Source organism: Rosa rugosa, chromosome 2 (assembly GCF_958449725.1).
Source record: "Rosa rugosa chromosome 2, drRosRugo1.1, whole genome shotgun sequence".
In the NCBI taxonomy this organism is placed as follows: domain Eukaryota; kingdom Viridiplantae; phylum Streptophyta; class Magnoliopsida; order Rosales; family Rosaceae; genus Rosa; species Rosa rugosa.
This window is the reverse complement of record NC_084821.1, coordinates 38,724,006-38,730,352: the sequence shown is the minus strand read 5'-3', so window position 1 is coordinate 38,730,352 and position 6,347 is coordinate 38,724,006. Positions and strand designations below refer to the sequence as shown.

General features: G+C 38.7%; 1 pseudogene; it reads left to right on the top strand.

Annotated features, from left to right (window-relative positions):
* The first annotated feature begins 419 nt into the window (after positions 1-419).
* Positions 420-3,885, top strand: LOC133730719 (cell division protein FtsZ homolog 2-1, chloroplastic-like; annotated as a pseudogene).
* Positions 3,886-6,347: the final 2,462 nt, after the last annotated feature.

The window sequence follows — 6,347 nt, the reverse complement described above, 5'->3', positions numbered from 1 at the left end:
CAGTTAGTTTATAATTGATTATGTTTGTTTTTCTTCATATTTGGAATGGTTGTATTGAACAATGACTATAGTTTGTAAAACTGAACTTCACAGTAATTCAGATGGCTTCTCTTCATCCAAATGATTGATTTATAATAGGTGGCTTCAGGTAAAATGATTGGTGAATGATTTGCAAGCAGTTGGGAATCTCTGGCTCTAAATTGCTTCATCTTTCTAGACTTATTATTTTGGAGTTGGGTTTTGGCTTTCTGTTATGACAACTTACAAGTTTCCCTGCTCTGGGCCTTCTAGTGCCTGGAATTCAGTGGGAATACTAGGCATTTCAACCGATGGAGCTAGTTACCTGAAGTTTATTGGAAAAAAAGAGTAATGTACGAAGTGGTTGCTGAAAGGAGGTAAAAGTTCCGTCAACTCAAACAATGTTAGCCCAAATCACAGTAAAGAAGTTGTTCTATATCTACACCCTCGAGCTTCAATGCTCAGATACAATTGACATTGTTTCTAGTCCAGAGGATGGGAGATTTGGTGAAAGTGGCATGGAGGGCATAAGAGACTCTTCAAGTCCTTCTAACTACAATGAAGCCAGGATTAAAGTTTTTGGTGTTGGGGGTGGATCTAATGCTGTCAATAGAATGCTGGAGAGTTCAGTGACAGGTGTGGAGTTTTGGATCCTTAACACAGATGTACAAGCCATGAAAGTGTCGCCAGTATTTCCAGAGAACCATGTACAAGTTGGTCAGCAGCTAACTAGGGGTCTGGGAGCAGGTGGGAATCCAATTGTTGGCATGAATTCTTCCAGTGAGAGCAAAGCAGCAATAGAGGAAGCAATACATGGTGCAGACATGGTCTTCATAGCAGTATGTTGAAAGTTCCTGACTCACTCACTACATATTATTGGAAAATAAGAGATTGGATTGAGTATACCAAGAGCAAGACCTATTGCTGTTCTTTGAAAAAGTGAACATATGTTGTCATTTGATGATGCGTGAGTATAGTTGAAACTTAAACTGACCATATTGAGGATAAATATCAAGAGCATATATTGTAACTGTATTCTTAACCGTCTTCATGGGTACATTTTGCTCACCGTGGAAGTGAAAGTAATCTGGATGGAATGTTAGTTCAGAGCCATGGATGTAAAACTTTTGGCATCTCTAGGTGTTTCTCCCATAAATTTGGGAAGTTATCCTCCTTAATCTTTCCTTCTTCTTCTTTTTCCTGCTAATTCTGCAGAAGATGCAATCAATTGTAGTGACCAATGAGTATATTCACATAAGGTTGGAAGACTTTTCATAGCGTATATCAACTATCTCTACCCAGTTCTTTTTCCTAATGGGTAGCTACTTGCTACATTTGTTTTTCATTAATTTTGGTACATTTTCTTGCACCCTTTATTCTTTAGGCTGGAATGGGTGGAGGAACAGGCACTGGTGGGGCTCCTGTGGTTGCAAAAATTGCAAAGTCCCTGGGTATCTTGACTATTGGCACTGTCACGAGTCACGACACCATTCACCTTTGAGGAAGAAGGCGTAATATTCAAGCTCTTGAAGGAATTACAGTTCTGAGGAAAAATGTTGACACCCTAACTGTTATTCCTAACGACAAATTATTGACTGAAGTTTCACAGTTGACACCAGTAACTGAGGCGTTTAATTTAGCTGATGATGTTCTTCAGCAGGGTGTCTGTGGTATCTCTGATATAGTCACGGTACAAACACCAAATGAAACTGTCAACTCAACTTTATCTTTGAATTCCCTGTTAGGTTGACCTTTAAAATAGATCTGTTTCAGCATTTCTGAAGTGATATAGTTTATGTTGTTTCTGTACTATCGAAATGCTATAATTGTATTGACATGCCAATCTACACATATATTGACTAAACATTCATCTATATTTCTTGTTTGTTGGAGTTTTGATTGTATGGTTTCTTCTCCAATCCCATGTATAGACTACATTGTATTTTGTTATTGGTGATCGTTATCTCAATTCCAGGTTCCAGGTCTTGTCAATGTTGATTTTGCTGATGTAAGAGCTATCATGAAAGATGCTGGTTCCTCGCTTATGGGAATAGGAACCGGAACTGGTATTTGAAATCTAAACTCATATCAGTTAGGCTGAAGTTATGACAGAGATGTTACAGAATTGCAGGTTCCAGGTCTTAAAAAAAGGATATCCACTGTAGATCATTCCTCTACTATAGTTTACACACATGTTTAAGATCTGGAACTTTATCCCCTCTCAACATGTGGTGCATATGTAAGGTTTCTAAGTTAGACTTTGTAGCTGCTGCATGTAGCTAATTGAACTTCTACCATCACTTGTGACTTTGATGTCTTTCTGACTGTATCAGATGGTTATGATTGATGATATTTCTGCAGAATGGAATTATAATCTATGCATGCATTCTAACCCGGAAATTTATAACTCGACAAGGCACAATTTAATTTAATCTGTTGTAGAATTTGGTGATAATTGACCGTGTGCAAGTAGTATGTACTTTCACACTGAAGTGAAGTTCTAGTCCACCACAATGATTAATTATACATGTTTGGGGCAGAAAGAAAAACGATGGTGTGAATGTACCACATCAATTATATTCAAATAACACCGACTTCACCTAAGTCTTGGTTTAGAGTTTGGATTTTTGTTTATGTTTCAGTTGCTTCCAGAACCTTGGTATATCTTTTGTCATTGTTCTTCCTAGTTCACACATTATTTACCAAAGGAAAGAAATAGCAAGTATATGCAACTGTTGAATTGGACTTGGTTGTCTTTTTTTTTCTTCTCTTTTTCTCACTTTTCCTTTGGAAATGCAGGGAAGGCGAGGGCCGCAGTTGCTGCATTCAAGGCCATAGATTACCTTTGTTAGATATTGGTATTAAAAGAGCTACTGGGATTGTTTGGAATATAACTGGTGGGAAGTGACTTATCTTTATATGAGGTGAGCCTTCTCTTGCACTACCTTTTTGATCTCGTAATTGTGAACCCAATCGTTGTCTTTCATTGACACGCTGAATTTCTTGCAGGTGAATTCGGCAGCTGAGATTATATGTGACCTTGTAGATCCCACTGTAAACTTAATTATTTGGAGCAGTGATAGATCAGTCACTAATTTGGAACAGATATTATTTGAAACTTTTACAGATGAATGCCATCTAGATCTGTATGAAATGAGGCTCTGAATCTATAGGACACTGATCTTCCTGAATCAAGAAACATGTAATTATACAGTAAAGTCAGATTCAGATACTGTAGATTATGAAATAGAAACATAGGACAAAGAATGAGGTATGGTCGTACGGTTGCTGTTCCAGTTTCTCGCAGATAGTTTCAGTAATTTTAAATGAGTGACTTTCTTTTGTTGCTTAGTTTGATATTTGATCACTAACAAGTTGGTTTGAAATATCAAATTGCATCTGATATGACATTATCCTGATCCAGATTTGTCTTGGTGGGTATATATAACAATTTGATTCTATGTCAGATTTTCTTGAAATCATCCTGTTTGTTTCCCATATAGGATATAGAATCGAAACTCGCCTTGAAGAAATAATAGATGTTCATATGCTCTACTCTTTTCTTCTTTTTTGGTACCAAACTACAAATGCTCCTCTTTCTTGATCATCAAGTGACTTCATTATCTAGCTTGGGGTATAAGGCTTTTGTCATGAACTTCTGTGTTCTAAAAATATGAAGTTTGCTTGTTCTGTGAATAAATTATCCAACCAACTATCCAAATAGAAAGCTATAGCTATAACTTCGTCAAAGCTCAACATAGGCTTTTCGTCTCTTTTTTGTCTGTTTAATTGCTCAAAGATGGTTGCCTCTAGGTCAGCATAACTCTTATTGCCACTGGATTTAGAGACCATGATGAAACTAGCTAGTGATGGGAGGAGGGGTATTGCCGCCTTTCTCCCTTGGGAGTTATTTTTGAAATAGTTGCAATCTGTTTAAGGATAATCAAAATTGACAGAGAGAGAGAGAGAGTTTCGATTCAGAGAGAATGAGAATTCATGTGTATTATTCTTCTCACAAAGGAGTGTATTTATAGGAATACATAGCTAGTGTGAAAGCTCTAAGAGAAACTCAATTTGGTAACAATCTTCTCTTGTTGATTGAGGGCTGCAGCTCCACATACTTGCATTCAATGATGAAATCTGCCATGCTTGTTGCCTCTTGGTATAAAGCATGTCACACAAGTCTTCATACACTCAAGTACCTATGTTTATACACTCAAGTACCTATCTATACACTCAAGTACTTATTACATGATATAGACATTTATACTATGACTCATACATACTACAACATGAGTCATATATACTACAACACTCCCCCTTGGATATTTCATGTCAATAGTATTGTCTATGCCGTGCGCTTCGAAGTTGCCTCGTTAAAAACCTTGTCAAGTAATAAAACCCTGTGGGAAAAACAACCTTGGTCGAAGGAGAAAAAGAGCACAACGCGCGTTGAGTGTGGAGTATGCAATATCATAGCTTCAGAGATAAGTGGAGTCTTCTTATCAGCATCATAAGTAGGTAGTATATATGTCTACGAGAGGGATGCATTTAGAGTTGCTGCAACAAAACCTTGCCCGGAAAACCCAGTGGAAAAAAACCGTGGTCGAAGGGAAAAGATGAGCAAAAGCATATATGTTGAATCAAAACATCTTCAGGATGTAGTATAAGTGGGGCGACCATGCTAAAGATGTGCCTCGTTAAAACCTTGCCAGGTAACAAAACCCAGTGGGACAAAATAACCCTGGACGAAGGACAAAAAGAGTACACGATGGTCAAGTGGGTATACTTCTGGATACTCCCCCTGATTTCAACATCTCCTTTGTGTCTCCCAAACGTGGTGTTTCTCTCGTTGCCTCATTAAAAACCTTTTCCGAGTAATAAAAACCCTGTGGGATAAAAATAACCTCGGTCGAAAGGGGAAAAGAGCACAACACACTCTTCACGTTTCGAGACCATATATGTAGACATCTCCCCCTCTGATTGATCTTTGAGGAGAGTCTTTTATTGCTGATTTTATGCTTGATGTTGTCGCTTTTGATGCAGCCTTGCTTCATTTGTTTCAAAATAAGCAGCATTATCTTAAATGCTTGTAGGCTCATCTGTGGTAGACTTCAAACTACAACTGTTCGAACATGCGTAACTATGGATCCAGTCCATATACATTCACGAACTACTTCGTGAAGAGCAATACTCTCTGCATTGTTCGAAGATATAGCGACTAAGGTCTATTCTGTAAACCTTCAAGATATCGCGGTCTTACCCATGGTGAACACTTTACCAGTCTGGGAAGGCCTTTGTATGGGTCAACAGATACCCAATATCAGCAAAACCTTCCAAAAACACTTATGTCATTTTGGGGTAGGGATAGAAAACGCAGGCCAGCGTTTGGCGGCGTTTCTGGTGTGTGATGGGTCTGATTCCATCATCTCTTTGTAGGGATAGAATAAGCCCATATCGATCGTACATCTCAAGTATCGAAAGATATCTTTTACACCAATCCAATGGCGTCGCGTTGGCGCAGAGCTATACCTTTTAGCTAACAAGTTTATGTCAAAACGAGATGTCCAGTCTTGTGCATTGAGCTAAGTACAATAATGCGCTTATTCGCACTTCTGCCTCTTGCACATCTTTGTCTGATCATCCTTCAGACAAAAGATGATCCTTTTTAGGATCAAGACTACGAACGATCATGGGGTGCTTGAAGGCTTGACCTTTTGTCAAAATGTCTAAGCATCTATCAACACGGTGCTCAAGTTCCAAACTGAGGCATAATCGTGTTCCCCCAAAATCCTTCATCTCAAACTCGGATTTCAAGTGTTCAGCGGTTTCCCTTAACTCTTTAAGGGTTTCTAATGAAGATCATGTCCAACATGAAAACCGCGATAGAATCCGAAACTTGTTATGGAAACGCGCGGGCATATCCCTTCCCAATCAAGTAGTCACTTTTAGCGAGCGTTTCAACTCTATTGCAAACGCGCTCCGTGGTCTAGAGCCACTTGATTTGGGTAACTAAAGTTTCACTATGAACTTTCATGTATATTCCATATCTAGATCCCCATAGAGATACGTAGTGACCACATTTATAAGCTGCATGTTCAGTTATTTGGAAACTACCAAACTGACAGGGTAGTGGAGTGCAATGACATCCATTACGAGAGAATATGTCTCATCGTAGTCAATTCCAGGGCGTTTTGTGAGAAGCCTTGCGCCATAAGGCGAGATTGCCATCTCTTTTTCTCAACACGCTTTCTAACGAAGACCCATTAGTCAATAGGTTTTTATGTAAGAAGGTGTTGGCATCACTGGCTCAACGACCTTCCTCTTCG